This window comes from Manis pentadactyla, chromosome 19, assembly GCF_030020395.1.
Source record: "Manis pentadactyla isolate mManPen7 chromosome 19, mManPen7.hap1, whole genome shotgun sequence".
Classification (NCBI taxonomy): domain Eukaryota; kingdom Metazoa; phylum Chordata; class Mammalia; order Pholidota; family Manidae; genus Manis; species Manis pentadactyla.
This window is the reverse complement of record NC_080037.1, coordinates 22045102-22062996: the sequence shown is the minus strand read 5'-3', so window position 1 is coordinate 22062996 and position 17895 is coordinate 22045102. Positions and strand designations below refer to the sequence as shown.

Here is a 17895-nt window from a genome sequence, read left to right as displayed (position 1 = left end):
GAAAATAAGATGACTTACCAAGAACATTTTTATCGAGAGCAACTGTTTATTCCCTCTATCATTCGGCGCCTCAGTCTCCGCAAGAAATCAATTTCCACTCTACCTTTCTCTTCTATTTCTGAAAAAAAGAGAAAGAGGAGTATAATGCTTATGCTTCAAGGTCCAGAGGAAGACAGAGCGGAGGGCAGAAGACCCCCACAGCGCTCTCTACCCAGCTCCCAGCTCCGAGAGAGACCCCTGGGGAGGGAGGGGTCTTCTCCAAGGAGGGTACCGCGGGGGCGAGAGGGGATTCATTTCACAGCCAAACAAAAATCATTAGAAAGAGAATTACTAACCCCTCAGTCACGCCAGCGGTTCCCTAGGGGAAGTAGGTTTCAAAGAGCAAAGGGAAGTTCCTGAATTGAATGAGAGAGAGAGAGAGGGGGGAAGACAGAGAGACGGGAATTTGGGGTTGAGATTTGGGCTTGGAGAAGGGAGAGGGGCGTGGAGAGAAAAGGGGAGAAGGGATAAAGCTAATCTTACCCGATCGATCAGGCGACCGTTTGTGCGGTATCGGGACACCAAAATGGCAAGATTATGCATTCGGCAGCAAAGCCGTTTCTCGCACACTCTCCCTCGGTAACCGTGCAGGAATCAGAGGGGACGCGGGGACGCGGGAGCCTCCCAGACTGCCACCTGCTTCCCCAGGGACGACCCCCGGGACCTCCGAAGCCCTAGCTTCTAAAGCGAGGCGGCAGGAGCTGAGGTTCCGGATGGAAGTCAGTTGCCTTGAGTCTCGGGCCCCAGGATCCGCCGAGGGAAGCAGGACCTGGCGGGCTCCCGCCGCCGCCGCCGCCGCATCACCACGGTTCAGGCCCCCTGCCCGAGCCTCCCGCGCGGCGCCCCGAGGCGCCCAGCCTCTCGGCCTCATCCGCATCTTCAGCCCTTCCGTTTTACCCCCAGGGCAAATCGCTGATGATCTGATCATCCTAAAGTGACCGTAGTGGTTTATTTGGGGAGCTGGTTGTGTTAGGCTTACAACGCCTCCCCCTGTCGCTCCGAGTGAGAGGGTTCAAGGGAAACCCTAGTGAAATGCCCGGCCGGAGTACTATTAATCCTAATCATGATGTTCCCATCGCAGGAAACTCTTAAGGAACTGAGAGTGGGAAGATCAGAGAAGGATTTCCGAAGCAGTGCCCTCTCCGGCTCTCATTGGACCCTTCCCGGCAGCCTAAATCATTCTTGCTGCTGTGTCTATCAGGAGGACTACAGCCTTGCACGCTAGTTCTCTCCTCATCTCTCGTCTTCAGCACATCCTTTTACTTCTCTTTGCAGATGCATCTGTATTCCACCTCCTGTTCTCTAGGGTGACACCGCTTCTATTTCCCCCCACTGTACGGGGATGTACAGTTCCTAAATTTCCACTGTCTGCCTGAGGATCACCATAAATAAGCCCCCCAACCCCCAAACATAAAAGGCACCTCTTCCACATTTTGCTTCCCTCCCCTGGGAGGCCGTGTCTCTCCTTGTAACTGGTTTTTGTGTGGTTACAAGCCACCAGGAACTGCTGATTTTCAAAGTCCCACCACCCTGCAGCTCCTCACTTTACGTTGACTTGGAAGATGATGGAATATGTTTGAGTCCTGGATGTATTTTTTCTTAACAGTCATCTTGCTGCCTGAAATGTCCTCTGGTAAGTTACTCTCTTTATATGTTATTAGAAACTTATTGCTATTGTTATTTTTAATAAGCTTCACTCAGTTTTTAAAGTCTCATTTTTTAAAATGTTTTCCTCACTTTCAGAACTCAAAGATCCATGTGGCCACCGTTTTTAAATCTAACTATTAGTTGCAATAGTGATATTAGGATATAGTTCATATAATGAATTACCTCATCACCTTTTACATTCTTCTTTTTTTTTTCTTTTTCTGTCCTCATTTATATTACAGGTTATAGGAAACATTAGCCACCCCTCCCCCATCCCATTAATGCTTCTTGGCACACATTCTTGTGCTGTTTGAAAGTCGAATTTTATATGTTTATCTAAGAGAGAGCTTAAAAGAGACCTTCTGACAACTGCAGGGTCCAAGAAAGTTCACTAGTCTCTGATTTTCAGAAGGTTGTTCAGGTCAGCATTTGTTCACTGCAAGCAGTTACATGACTGAGGGAAGACTTTAGTAAATAAAGTGTATTTTTATGGATTTAGCAGGACACTGAGCACTTAAAACCACTGTGTGGTAAGAAGAGCGTGAGTTTTGATCACCATTTTTTTTTTAACGACATCCCAAATCACACATGAACGCATTATTTTGGGTATTGTATTTCAGTTCAGGCATCATATTTGGAAGTGGATTTCTGATTTTGTGAATTTAGCTGGTGAACAGTTAATTGGACGCGGAGTGCTCATTTCAGAGGACGAGAGCTATCAGAAGAAAGCACTGATTATCTCGGTGGTAATAAATTGAAATTCAGGGACTGACTTTAGATGAAAAATTTAATTTCCTCAGTTTTCACACTTACTCAATCCTGAGAGTCAGGTTTTAATATGTATGTTAATATGTCAGTGTTTTTTGCTTTTATGGACATTTTTATGGGATTCAATGACAGTTACAATTATCACTTCCCCTTTAAGGATAAGTGTGTTGAGAAACATTTAAATCTTAGCTTTTACTTCACATATTGACAAGGACACAGTATTCATTACATGCCAGCCCTGCGTGTATCAGTCATCCCTAATGCATGTTGAGGTTTGGGGGGTTTTCTCTGTGAAGCGTCGCCCCCCCGCCCCCCGGCATCCCCCAAGAACAAGTCCTGTTTTCTACAATATTTGTCTTTATTAGTATGGAGGTGAGAACCTATTGTTTAAGCTTTTCTTTCTTTCCTTTTTTTTTTTTCTTCTCATTTCGCGAAAGGAATTATTTCTGTCGTCACTGATGGCCGACGCGACAACCTAAGTAATGCTTTTTTAAATTCAAAAGCCCTTTTAGCTTGCAGACATTAAAGTACTCCAGCTGCAGCGTCACCCCATCCCCCAGTCGGAGGATTCAAGGGCTTTTCCCCCTAGGCTGCCAGCGAGTGAGCGGGGCTGAGACGGGTGTGCGCCGCTCGGCACCCCTCACCCGTCGCTAGCTTTTACCTGGTCCCCTTCCAAGTCTGGTTGTCCTGCTTGATGAGTGCCATCAGCGTCCGTGACTGAGAAACGAGGGCTTAGCATAATTCACCGATTTAAGTATCCTCTTTGGGGGACTGCTGCTGACGCGCAGGGGTGGAAAGAGGGTGAGGGGGGAAACAACTTTCAGTGCAGTCGGGTCTTGTCTTAACCTCCTCCACTCCGGTAAGGCGCGGACACACGGTATTTAGGTAAGTGCACTCTGCTGGATGGTAACTTCAAACTCAAGGTTGTGAAGGGAAAATGTGCGAGTGAGAGGCTCCCGCAGCCAAGGGCGCTTTAACCACAGGGCTATCAACAGGCGACTCCATCTGGAGGTTTGTCCGCAGCTCCTGGCAGCGCCCAAGCCACCCGGGCGCAGGCACCGGGGGAGCAGGACCTGGCTGCCGGCGGCCCTGGGCTCGCGCGGGGCGAGGGGCGACCCGCCCGCTGACCGGGGGTTGCAGGCTCGGGCTCAGCCCGGCGGCGCGCAGCTCGCGCGGGCATCTGCGGCCCTGGAGCGCGGGGGCGGGGGCGGGGGCGGGGGGCTGAGGGCTGGGGGGCGGGGGTCGCTCTCGCCTACTCTCCGTTTCCAGCCTTCCTCCAGTCGAAGTTGAGCAAGACCTCTTTTCTGAGAGAGAGGACAGACTCGGGAGTTCTAGAATGTCTAGCAACATCCTTCTGCATTTTTAAAAATTTATCCATTTGTTTTTTAATGAGCTATGCCCAAGTCTAATAAATGACGGCTCTTCAGCATGCCTGCCTAGTAAAGCCCTCCTGGACCTTCTTCATCCCCGTGGAGTTGGGCTCAGGGTGGCTAAGGACTCCGCAGGCTGGGTGCTAAGCGCTGCTGACCGTCACTCCCTTCCCTCACCAGCTCGCAGGCATCTGGAGGGCGGTGGGGTGGGGGCCCGGAGTTGGATCTCAACTTGGAGCTAGCGCAAGGAAAACGAGGTTGACGTTCAAGGAAAAGAGCAGGGCTGGGAGCCATTTAGCCGGTAGAATACCTGCTTTCAAGTCGGGCTTTTATTTCTGCGTCCCCTCTTCTGGGGGTGGGTGGGAGGCAGGAGGGTCTGGGACTGGGTCGCTGCCCTCCGGCGGGCGCGGGAGAGTGGGTGGTGCTTCCCGGCGGCTGGTTACTGCTGGTTTTGCAGCCGGGCAGTGGCAGAGAGTTGGAGTCTCTGACGGCTGTTCTCCTAGTCCCCAAGAGTTGAACCAAAGGGCGTCTTACTTTGCACCAGGTCGAGAACGTGACTAGCCGTTTAGAGCAGGGACCTCCTTCTAATGGGAGTCCGGCTGGGAAACGCTGGGGAGGCTTTACCTCCGAAGATAAGATGCCCGTTTCCAGCTGTGTGAGATGCCAACCCGAAGCTTGAGAAGAGGACGAGGTGACTAGGGCTGCAAAATAACCCTACCTATGCTGACAGTATTCTGACCAGTGAAATGCATGTAGGCAAAGAAGAAAGCACCAGGGTATAAAACTGTCACAGCAGCTTGGAAGACAGATGATTCAGATTTGGAGGACTTTGTTTTGAGTACTGTTTAGATTTGTCTGTCATCATGCAGTTAAGCAGGTAAGGACTGAACGTCTATATTTTATTGATGATTGTGTAACCTGGGTTTGACCCATCCGGTGATAATTTTTCCCTGTTTCAAGCGATGGAGTAAATGTATTTTCAGATGGTTTTGCTATGATGCATAACTTCTTAATGTTCATATTCAAGGACGGTATAAATCCATTGAGATGTTTAACATGCATTCATTTAAATGTTCAATTTGCATTCATTTAATGTTTAACAGTGCTACAAAAATCATAAACTGGGCCTAGGTGAGGGGAAGAGATGGGAGGTAGAGAGTTGGAGGAAGGTATGTATAACCCTACTGAAGTGTGTAAGGTAGTAGTTAAAGAAATGCCTTAAAACAATGCTTCCTGTTAAGGTCTGTGACCTTAATATATAAAGGACAATTGCGGAACTATTAAGGACCTCTTGAACTATCAATTCAACTGACTGTCTGAGAGGGAAATGTTTAGTGGGTATTTTCATGTTATTTTCTCAACCACACACACACACACACACACAGAAAGATCCTTAGGATAGGGATTTTTGGGGAACTTGAAATGTTATATATGCCACACTATAATGATGTTGGGGCTTAGGAAATCAGTGAGAAACTAAAAAATGAAACCTAAATTCAGGAAATTATGGGAAATCTCCAATAAGTAAAGCTTTTTTTCTGAATTCCAAGTTTTGTAGATGCATAATTTTAGCAGCCAACAGATTTCTTCCATTATCATGTTTAACAAAAAATCTCATTTAAAATGACAATACAATTTTCTATTGTTTTAGTAAGTTTTATTATTATTGATAATGCTTTATGTTTTGCTTGCATTTTGGAGCAGGGAGCCACAACACAGTGAAGCAAAAAATGTTAATAAGACATAATCCATTTATTTCTAACATTTTCTCTTCTCTAAGAAATTGTATTCCTTAATATTTTCTCTGAAATATTTTATTGCTTAAAATTTTTGATGTGGACATGTGATCAATAAGTTTTCTGCTTGTAAGGCTCACTGATAACATCTTAAAGAAATAAGAAAGATAATTACAACTTTGTTTCACAAAATTGCAGTTATAGTGCTTTTCTTAGTTTGATGCAAAGGGTAGTTTTTACTCCACTGAAGAAAGTAATTTGTCAATGAATTCCAATTCCTCAATTCTTTGCATTTTACTTTCTGGAGTTTTATTGTAGTGAACATGCTTATTGTATGTGTGTGTATCCATTTTTGGGTGGATAGAGAAGGAATTATTTTAAATTTACATTGCATTACAAATGTTTTCCAAGTGATATAGATGTGATACCATATATGTGATTGATTTCATTTATCAATTAATCATATAATATGTGATTCCAGCCTTTTATGAGATTTTTAAATAAACTCAAAATTATAACGGAAATGTACATTGTTATTGATTACAATATATCTTGATTTTTCTTCTTGCAAAATGATTGGTATATTATAGTTAAGTAAATCAAACCTAAGCAGGAAGAAACCACTGGGTCTTTAAAAGAGTGTGTATGTGTGTGTGTGTGTATTATACACAGACATGCCTTTATAAAGTTAGCCTTACTCCTATATGTGTGTATTCTTTAAATAAAAATGGAATTTCTTTACAGAATAGTGTCTTTATGTACTTCTCACTACAAGTGCAAAGAACTCAATTTGTAGGACTTCAAAACTTTGATGTTTTGTTATCAACCCATGCTTCAGTTTTCTATATTTCCTATTGTTTTGATTTTTTTCATGTTATTTCTCAACTAAGCAGTTACTGACTGAAATAAGTGTCTACAACTTAAGTAATTTAAAAAATTGGATGTGTTAAAGGTTCAGACACCAATCTGGCAAGTTTAACACAAACATCTTTTATTTTAAAAAATCACAAAGGTATTTTGGATATTATGATTATGACATGATTGATGAGGTACTTTTCTATGACTCTTAACATTTTCCTCTTTACCTCCTGATAGTTGGTTATTGTGAAAAGTAGAGTGAGATGATCTAGGATTCCATCCTCAATTTCAGGTCTCGTTCCACCTCTTTAATGTGCTCTTAGTGAAGTCTTTTGACCATTCTTCATTTATTTTCTTCATCTCTCATGTTGGGAAAACAATATCTACTTCATAGTCTTCTTATAGATAAACTGATAGACGAGAATGCTTTAAAAAGATACAACATATTATGAAAACAAAATATATTTTGAAAAAAAAGATACCATTTACATTTCAGTTCTTTTCATTGAAATGTTTTGTCATTTTGGATATAGTTCTCTTTCAACACAAGAAGTAATGCTGATGCAACTTTTTAAAAACCTATTAGTATCAAATATTCTTGGTTTATGGTGTCATGGTTTCTGATAAGTTTAAGCAAATTTGTTTTAATATTGTATAGCTAAAAAATAAACTTCAAGAGTACACTCATTCCCTTAAGGCATGTAAGTTCTCATTTACATATATTTGCTAAGGCTTTAATGTAGTTCTGGGAGAATAGTCACTTTCACAAAAATTTTATTGTTCTTGATTGACTTCTCAGTGTCGTTTAGTGAAAGGGAAGTCTGATTTAATTAATCTAAAGATTTATATTAGTAACCTGATGATTTCTGTCAGCTTAATTGAAATCAAGATCAAAGTATTCTACTGAACAATTTTCAAAATGGAGAAACGAAAAAGAAGTCAGACTTTTATAAACATCTTTTATAACATCTAACATCTTTTATAAGCTCATATTCAGTTTTTCCAGTATTGATTAGGTGACATCTGGCATTGTTGATGTTTTAATTTAGCAACTACTTGGGTAATTTCATTTAGACATTTAAGAGGGTAACTCTAACCAATTTCTCCAGGCACTGCTTTATAGCTTTATGTTTTTAATGCTTACAATTTCTAAGTTCTAAAGAGGAACTAAAGAAAAAAATAATTTGTGCTTGAATATCAATTGATAATGGATGATCTTGATTCCTAAAAGAAGGGGATAGTGTAATAATATTTACTCTATTCTAGAAAAGAGAAAAATATTCCCTGAAAGTGAAATTTAATCATGAACACTAATGGCCTTTCTACTGAACATATATAGCTGCACGTTCTGGCCCAGATTTTATTTTTTACTTTTTTTTTTTTAAGAGGTATCAGATAGTCACTCTAACCATTTTACACTGGTCATCAAATATCCTCATCAATAACATTTTAAGGTTTTCATCACTATCATTTCAAGGCATTTTTTGATGAGTTTTTAGGAATACTTATATCCAGTTACTCATTTGCAGACGTGTCCAGTTACAAAGTCTCCATAGATAATTATTTCATGGTCTGTGAATCCACTCTTCCATGCTTACTGTTTGAAGTAAAGTTTTCATGTAAACCATTCTGGAATATTTCTCAATTTCGTATAAAAAGTGATAAATCATGAATAATTAGATGACATTCAACTAATTGAAATAAGACCAGTTATGATTCTCTAACCAATATCTTTTCTCCTAACAGTGAAAGATAAAGCTAATATTTTTTTAATGAGCTGATTAGATTACAGGGTCTTTACCATGAAATAAATAGCTGTATTCACTTTAAATGTTTGTTTTTAACCATGAAAGTACAAATTCAGATGTGGAGAAATGGCATTCAGTCTAATAAATTAAGAAATCTTTACATTTTCATTCTCCTATATTCATTGTTATCTCTTAAACACAATTCATAATTTCTCAAAAATTTTATTTTTTAGTCAGTTTAGAGTTAAAAATGGTATTCATCCTTAGTTTGACCTATTTTAACTTAAAACTAATTATTTAGTCATGTGTTTTAATGCCTAAATCCTAATTTACACAGATGTGGATGCCTTTAAAAGCACCCAAAGCATAACGTATTTCCTTTAATAGTTAGTGAAGAAGCTACCTTGTTATAGTTCCAGCAAATTAAATCTATAAAATACACATTTATTGATTAAGTTAATAAATATGTTAACATTACATCCAAATGTATCATAGCTCTCTGCTATAAAAGAATTATTGTCTCATAATGGTATGTTTCATTTAAATTCCATTATAGATTGATTGTAAAAGAATACTTATAGACTTATTCTTCCTGATTTCTGTGAATATCAGCCAATCTCGTCAGGATTGAGCTGTTTCTTATTAACTTTTCTGGAGTCCTGCATTTTGTTAATTTTAAAAGCTATCTCAAGAATATTGTACTATTAAAAAACAATCTAGCCTTGAGAAGACCAAAATTGAGTAAGTATGCATTTAAAATTTTCAGTGTCGAATAGTGGCCAGTATATAAACATACTGATACATTATAGATTCATTAAATACTAACAACCAACAAATATTTTTTTAAAACATGTCAAATGATGTCCACAAATATGAGCCAAATTGGAAAAGTGATTAAATCAAATCAAATCAAAGAATACACTTTAAAATTGAAGCATGGGTTCATTCAATTATCATACTACAAAATCACATATGTGTATTCAGGTTGCATATAAAGTTTTCTTTTAATTTGTGATGTATTTGATAAGCATATACTTTTAAGATATAAGCTTTTGTATCTGCTTTAGATATGCAGTTTAATGCTGTGTGTAGAAGCTCCCTCTGTGTAGCTAAATAGAGAAAAATTAATTTAATCAAGAAGTTTTTGGGAGTTGACAATATCTTTAACTGGTTTTCATGTTTTTAGTGCAGTAACATTAATGATGGTTGAAAAATCAGCTGTATAAATGTACACATAGAGATGATGGAGTGGTTTTTTTCAGAAGTTAACACATCTTAAATAATAATGAACATAATCTAAATTTTTAGAAGAAAATAATTACTGGTTGAATAAATGTATAGTAATGCAAAAAAATGCTCCTTCAAAATAATTAACCCATGCTTTTCTTAACATTTTCTTATATAACACTAAACATTAACATAGAGACCAAGTCTGGTTTACTCAGAATATTTAAATTGAATGGCTTTACTTGAGCTTACAGAACTGAATTTCTTGTTACTGTCACTAATATACAAGGACAATATTACAGTACACTTTCTAAAGGTGATAATTATTATTTTCAATGTTGTACTGTGGAATGATATGTAAGATTATAGTTTCCAAAGTAAAATAAGAAAGGATTTGTCAATTAGCAGTTAACAAAAGCAACAACTAAAAATATATGTTTTGTTCTTTATGACTAATTTCAGTCCAAATGGAGTTTTTAAACGACTGGTTAATTTTAATTAAAATGTTTCTTGAATAAGCAATCATGATGGAATGTTTATTTTCTAAATTAGTAAGATATACTTGTTCCTATTTATTGAAAGTTTAAATCCATTATTCACAGTAACTCAAGAACAGCCTTTTGTTTTTTAAGTGTGAACTAAGAAGTGAATCCAATCTTGTCTGTGAATTGAAACTTAAAATACATTGCTAAGAAAAAGGAGATCCTGAGCAATTTCTTAAGGGGCACTCTACATATCTTTTAAAATTAGTCTTAAAACTTCTCTTCTGGCTAACGTATTTTAAGCACCTTTCTCACCTTTGAATGGAGACGTAGCTTATGGATTTTATGATCCTTCTTCTCTCCAACGTACATATACAATTTTTGTAATACATCACTCCTTATTTGTGAGCTTTCAGATCAAGGGACAGACTATTGACTTTTTAAATGTACAGCTATCTTTATGTTTTGGCTAAAAACATAACATTAGTTATGTTGAAATAGTGACAAAACAGGGGGAAAAATTAATTTCGAGCTTCCATGTTTCCTCTTAGAGTGAACCCTAGCAGGTTTTCATTTGTTTCTTTCATCCACCCATGAAATACAGACATTTCAACACATCTCTTGCTTAATCAGTTTAAAAGACAAAACAACAAATTGCAATCATATAAAGATAGGCCAGATGAATATGAAAGATCATTCTTGTCATTACTACTTGTTAAATCTATCCTTGACAGCTGTTATTATAAGGAAATCAGTTTTGATTTAGAATAAGAATCAGCAACTCCAGTATAAACTACTGTGATTAACTATTAAAAATATTTCTTTCTCAACAATAATATTGAGTCAATAAAGTAAACAAGAGTTTAATCTAGCTTCACATAAGACTTTCATCCTGAAAGTCATAAAATTTTGATGTAAGTTACCGTCCTTTATATAGAGATCTGCAGAGGACTATGATGAAGATCATAGTCCTTCAACTTATTTGCTCAGGATTTGAAACCAGATAATTATTAACTGTTCATTAAAAATGGCCAATTACCAAATTTTGATCACAGTTAAGTTCTGTAATATTTATTCTTAAGATTATTATTCATAAAGTAATTCCTGACAAGTTCAGACCACATGAATTTTAAAATTACCACTAGTGTGTACATGATATGCTGGGTATGGCTTCTGTATGTTAGAAATGGTCATGTCCCATTTACTTTTATAATATCCTTCAAAATCTGGCTGTTTTTATATAAAAAACTTTTCAAGAATATAGATTATTTTTTTTCATTATATAGGTTTACTTTACTCTTCTTTGGTAATTTAGTATTTTAAGTTCTTTGTAACTCTGAGTTTGAAGATAGTTTGAGTCATTTTAAAAATTAAAGTAATATATTGACAAGAGTGATCCTTGTAAGTGTGAAAAGTTTTCAAAATTGTATTTTGGGGCATAATGGGGAAAGCAGGTGCTTTTTGTCAGAAAAAAAAGCTTAGTTCAAAAATCTAGAGTGTATCACCTACCAGGCAGTGTAAGGCTAACGACCATATGAAAATATGGGCCATCTCAGCATCTCTGGCAGCTGGGCGAGATGTGCAAAGGTTCATTGCTAAAAAGGGTTCTTCAATTAGAAACATGCAGAGTTCTGACATGCTTTATTAGATGGTGGCTCAGAAGGCTTGGGAGAATAGCAGACACAGATTTAACTACGTGGTGCTGGATTGGTTCGTTTGTTGTAGATCACTTCTTTTATTACTTTTGGTTCCTTGTAGAAAGTATTTTTGGGATGTTTGATCAGTGGTGTGCACCGGGGTAAACCTTGGGAATATAAGAAGAAAAAGATACAACAATTGCTCTTAAGAGGCTCTCAGGTTTTGTTATTATTTGAAGTATGCTCTAAGGAAAATTTAATTCTTGGCCACTCGTTGCGTTTCCACAGATGTCCAATTTTTATACTATAAATATATTTTTCTTTGATAGAAGATGAGAGTTATCGAATTCTGCAGGATAGACATAGGAATGCATTTTTCATCCAGCATATTAAAGTATAAGTTTAAAGAGAAATATAAGAACCGGGATAGTTCTGTAAATAAAGCCATAACAATTCTAAGTTGACATCTTTTCATGTTTTGTTTTGGTTTGATTTTCGAAACGTTCTCTTCTTGTTAATGGAGATATTTCTGATGGGTTAGTAATTTGTAGTATTAGGATTTCGATTTGTAGTAATTAGGATTAATGAAAGAAACTCAGATTAACATTATAAGAAATTAATTTATAAATTTAGTGTTCTTCATCCATCGTATACTTATCGAGAGCCTTCTTGACGGATTTTTGAGTTGGTACTACAGATGCATTAGTGAAAAATACAAATACAAATCCCTGACTCATGTTCCTTATACTACAGTTAATCAGAATCTCTTTTTCAACTTTTTAATAATTATACTGAACTTTAAATGTTCCTTAATGTAATATTTCATTTGAGTATGACTTCAGAAGATGTTCTCCTAGTTATGTTTCCCCATATTATAACTTGTAATTAAATAGCTCATTTCACCCTGTAAGCCTGAGTAACTCGGACAAGTTTTGATTCCATTATAGATCAAGAGATTTATTGTCCATTTGGTTACCAAACTCCAAGTTTTCACAACTTCATCACAGTATTACGGTTTGTTCTTAGGATGCATTAGACTTTATTTACAGCAGTATAAATGCCTTTGTTGAACAAGTTAGTATCATACTTTCAGTCTTTACCCAGGATTATCATAAAAAAATAAACAAAGCATTTCTAAAGCTTTGCAAAACTGGAATTGAGGAAGTTGACCTTAAAAGCAGGTGCAAGAGGTGTACTTGGATAGATTTGCACACAGTTTGCTTTTTTAAATTAACTGTTTCCTCACATTCCCTTTAATTTGCATTTATGTGACAAAATTATTTAATGGACAAGAAGCATTTTGTTCTCCTCAGACACTGCTTTTTATTCTCAGACTATACCAGAAAAAACAGAATCATATTGCCAGTTATGGTAACCATATTAAATCCAGATGTCTATAACCATTATTTCTACTCCATTCCTATCTCTAGATTATTTTAATCTTTATTTTAAACTCTTTGTGTCTCACTGTTTTAGTAGTCAAAAGCACCGATTATAGAAACATTTTTTAACCATTCCTTATATTTTACTTTAAAATTTTGCAATCTAAATAGACTATTCTAAACATCCTGCATCTGAACTTTAGTCTCTGACCACTTCCCTTATGAATTGTAATTAAGTGCAATCTGAATTTTACCAAGATATTTTGTTATATATTACTTACTTTGGAACACTGAGATATTTTATATTTAAAGTATAAAGATAACTCAGGGGGCTTAGGACATTTAAGAATAATTTACCCTATGTGCTGGACAAAATTAGGGAATGGAATTCACCTTGTCTTCATTTTTTCTAATCAGTCCTACCATTAGGTAGTGGCACTTAACTTCTTCCTTATTGGTAGGACAAGATTGTATTGACAGGATCAAGCAGGAGATTAGTTCCCTCTGCCTTATATACTCCTCAGAGGAATACCAGCCCTCATTAGGATGGAAAACACTTAAAGCTGTAATTCAGAGGCACTGTATTGCCTGATCAGCTAAAATAAATAACAAGAAGGACTCCCTGGAATACAGGTTTAGCAGATTTAAATGACTCGAAAGATTCACTTCTAAGGCCGGTCTTCACCTACACAATGTGATTTAAAACAAAGAAGCTCAGTTCTTAAAAAAAAAAAAAAAGAAATTAAGAAGAAAAGTGAAAAAGTACAATAATAATGCATTACTAATAAACAGATTAACATAATGACAATCTCTGTCTAGTTGAAGCAGACATAATGAAACAGCCCACAAATTAAAATAGAAAATGAAAAAGTTCAATTCAACACATATTCCAAAAGTTTACTAAGTGCTTGACTGTGTTTGGCATTAGGAGCCACAGGGATTTCTAAAAAATAAATCCTCCATAATCTGGTCACAAGAACAAAGGTGTTAAAAAAAATATAATAGTAGTATGCTGTGAAATTTGAGAAGATTCATGAATGGAAATCCACCCAGTCTACAGTTATTTTAATAATTTTCAAACCACCATTTCAAAAGGATTTAAGGTAATTATTAACCCACCTAGACATTTGTCTTAAGAATTCAAAATGAACTGCTAATTCAAATGAGAATGCGTTCCATTCTTTTTGTAGTCTCTGATGGATGACCTCAGGTTTCTGTGATGCCTAGAATTAAATGGTATTTTTCTTGCTTTAGGGATGACCACTTTTTTAGCTTTTACAAATTTGTTTTATATTTTTGAGGGAAATTGAAAGCCTTCTGAATTCATAAGGAAAATAAACACTTCATTTTTGATATAATTCCTACATATACCCAATGACATATAGCTAACAATCAAAAAGACTTAGTTTCTACACATTCCTGTTTATTTCAACAGATGTACAAGATAAAGCAACCATTTTTCTATACTCCTAGTGAAGTACAGTAAAGGGTATCAAAAATACTACCTATTTATAGATATTATGAAACATGCAAAATTTTATCTTGATGAATTTCTTGACATCTTTACACATAATAAAATGCCAAATTCTACTCTATTAAGCTACTTAAAATTTCTTTACCTTTAAATAAACAATGTCTAGATTAAGGGAGAACAATTATAGGTCATTTGAAGTCTAAAATTATAGTTCATAACTGGTATTTAACTAAAGCTATTAATTAATACATCATTATTAAAGTAATTATATAAATCACTGAACAATGGATTTCTCATTCTTTTATTCATTTGCCTATGTACTATATATCTATCATGCACAAAGATGAAAATTCAAATATATACGTGAATAAGAAGTTGCATTACATTATCCATATATGTTTGAATACATTCCTCAGATTTAATACTTTAGTTTAACTGTTAAACTAGAAAAGCGATGACTTTAAGACTACTTTCCTTAAATCTAGGGATCTTTCCTGATAATTGGTACTATAAAATATACATATTGTTCAGCTGTAGTCCCTGGTTTTCACACTGTTGTTCCTGGAAATAATGAAATAATACTTGTTAGAAATGATCCTTCCTTTCTTGTTATGTTTGAGAACTAAGAATACTGACCTTAATTAAAAATTAATTGCATTTCAGCAAAATATTAAAGTCATCTCATTCTGCTGAAATTTTATTATGTCTACCACTGTAAGACATCAACTCTGTTTTACGTGTGTGCAATAGTTTTTTTTTCTATTTTAGTAATACTCTAAAGCAATTTATAATTAGATTGAGTAATCCAGCCTACTGAGTTAATCTTGCATTTCTTTAAAGAGCAGATAGGTAAATTAAATCAGTCTGACCATCATTATACTTTTAAACCCAAAGGTAATACATACAATCTGAAAAAATAGTTTTCTGATATTTTTTAGTTCATGTCTTAAAATATTTTAAACTGAATCACATTCAGTTGATCAAACTATAACCTTTATTGAAAACATTAAATTTTACAAAGCAGATAGGCTTTAAGAACCCATAATATATATTCACTCAAACCACTTGCTTATAATAGTGAGAAAAAATATCTTCCGTTTTAATTTCACTTTCTATTCATATTATTTATATATTCCATTCTAAAATTTTATTTTGGCTGAAACCATTTCATTAAGTGACAACAGGTATCTTAACAAATATCCTTCAGTCTATAGTCAGTTCTAATCAGTTTGCAGTGTAGTATAGCAGGTTGGCTTCAAGACCACGCTGCGTTTGAATTCTTGCTGTTTTGCATGTTGATTCAGCTTGACCCCCAGTCATCTGAACAAGCAAATGGTAATAGTAAAACAAACCGCATCATGTTGCTAGGAGGTGAAATGAGTAAATATTGGTAAACGGTTTGTCTATCAAAAGAGCTCGATGAAGTTTAATTTTGTTGTAAAGAAAATGAAAATAGCTTGTCATTTTCATCATCTCTGTCTTCTTCTATTTCCCTATGGACTCTGAGGAACTGCATTTAAGTTATCCCTAGTATATGACCTTCCAAAGAAGGAGGTTCAAGCTATCCAATTGTTGTTTACATACTATTATTATTTAAAATTTGAGAGTGTCAGCCATGTAACATACACTATGCACACTGGTGGGAAAAGGATTTATGTTTGACTTTATCTGTAATTCTCATTCATTTGGTCTGTCTTTAGAAACTATGAACAATAGAACATCAATGAAAATATTCTGAGTTTTCCACAATTATATGTATATCATGATTTAAATTTAAAAATTAAAAAATATAAATGCCTTATAATTTTGCCTAAAGCTAATAATTAATGATGTTTTTTTAACCTTGTTTTTAACAATTTTTGAATATTAAGAATGCTTTGCTTTGGTACTACCTGAACACGTCATCTATGTTTATGATTTGGACACCAAAGCTGTAACCTCAGAATTCCATTTCCCTCCTTTCTCCACCATCAATGCTATCATCATACTGAGGCATAGATCAGATGCATCCACATAGGAGCTTTCTTAATCTTGCCATCCGTATCACATTAAACTACACCTTAATTTAGAACTCATTTAATCACCATTTATTCATTCATTCAACCAATACTTATTAAGGAATTTATTTCAGGTACTTTGCTAACTACTCAGATGTTGTTAAGTAGGAGCAATTTTTGTCCTCTTAAAACTAAGTCTAATTGGGGTCAGGGGAGATATGCAGGGAAATAGCCAAAATATACAAATAGAAATGGAGTGTAAGTGTGCTGTAATAGATGAAGTAATGGGATCAGAAAATATGACCAACTTCCGTCGTAGAAAACTTAGAGGAGGAAGTGGAAATTTAGTCTGAAGTTCAAGAACAGGTTAGGTTTAGACAGGTGTGGGGATCCAAGTAGAAACTGGTTCAGTTGCAAAGAGTACGTTACATAAAGATCCTGAGGATAAGTGGAGAGTGGAGTGAGTTTGAGCAATAAAATTCTGAATGAAGCATAGTTGATATGTGGTTTATAATGGTGGTGGCATACACATGAGGGGAAGGTGTGGATGAAGAGCTAAGCAAAGGAAGATAGTCTTTTTTTGAATTAAGGAGTTTGGATGTTATCCAGAGGGCACACAAAAAAAGTAATGTATGTAATATGTAAAATATTATTTTATTTATTTATTATAGTTGTGTGCTTTGGTGTATATTGCTATATATGTAACATCCTTTTAATGTGTTTTTTCTATATAGATTTTCAAGGCCATTGGGTATTTGCAAAAAGTTTTATGAATTTTCCCATTGAATTTTATTTTGTAAGAAAGAATTTATGATTTAGCCATGCACTAGATATCTATCTTTAAGACAGTGTGGTATTTCAATATTTATTGCTTCTTTTATGCTTTGAAAAGAAAAACTTAATATCACTTTTTAGTTATATGTCAGTTTTTAAATATGAACTTTTGTTTTATTTTGTTTTTAATGTATTATTTTTCTTCTTCTTTCTCATTATTCTTCTTAAAATATACCTTTGCATGTTCTGGAAAACATTGTGCATTGACATTGTAATTTCCTTAGTTGGCCTGATTATTTGGCAAGAATAGTAAATTCAAGATCATTCTGCCCTTTCCCTGAATTCCAGAGAATGAAATTAACTTCACTTAGTAGTTTAATAATTTTACATTCTTTCATTGGTCCTTGTGATTTTCCTTCCTTAGCAGTACCTCTAAACTTAGCTCTTTACTTCAGCAGTGACCTCAAAACATCCTCAGAAGAACTCTATTCGCTCCTTTTGTCATCGGCGATCTATATTATAAAGTCATCTTTCATACACAGAGAGATGTGGTTATTAACCTAAACCGAATAAAGAACCCAATTCAGGAAAAATTAGTAAATATTAGTACTCATATACAAACGTGATTAAAATCTGCATTTACATGCTTTTTGTGACAAGCTAGATGAATGGAGTCCTTTTGTTAGTGAATATAGAATCGAATGGCCACTTGTTCCAGGGATCTGTGGAAGCCTACATTCTTGCCTGAATGTATTC

The 17895-nt window shown here is 35.7% G+C and overlaps 1 protein-coding gene across 3 annotated transcripts in view; it reads left to right on the top strand.

The window, feature by feature from the left end:
* The first annotated feature begins 1261 nt into the window (after positions 1-1261).
* Positions 1262-17895, top strand: part of BRINP3 (BMP/retinoic acid inducible neural specific 3) — a 407138-nt gene continuing 390504 nt past the window's right edge. Inside the window, exon 1 of one of the 3 annotated variants that reach the window (XM_036919660.2) lies at positions 1262-1672. The gene's annotated coding sequence lies outside the window, so the exon portion shown is untranslated. Of the gene's footprint in view, positions 1673-3068; positions 3340-4224; positions 4702-17895 lie in introns of those variants that run through there. The other 2 variants (XM_036919662.2, XM_036919661.2) reach the window with 2 other exon arrangements.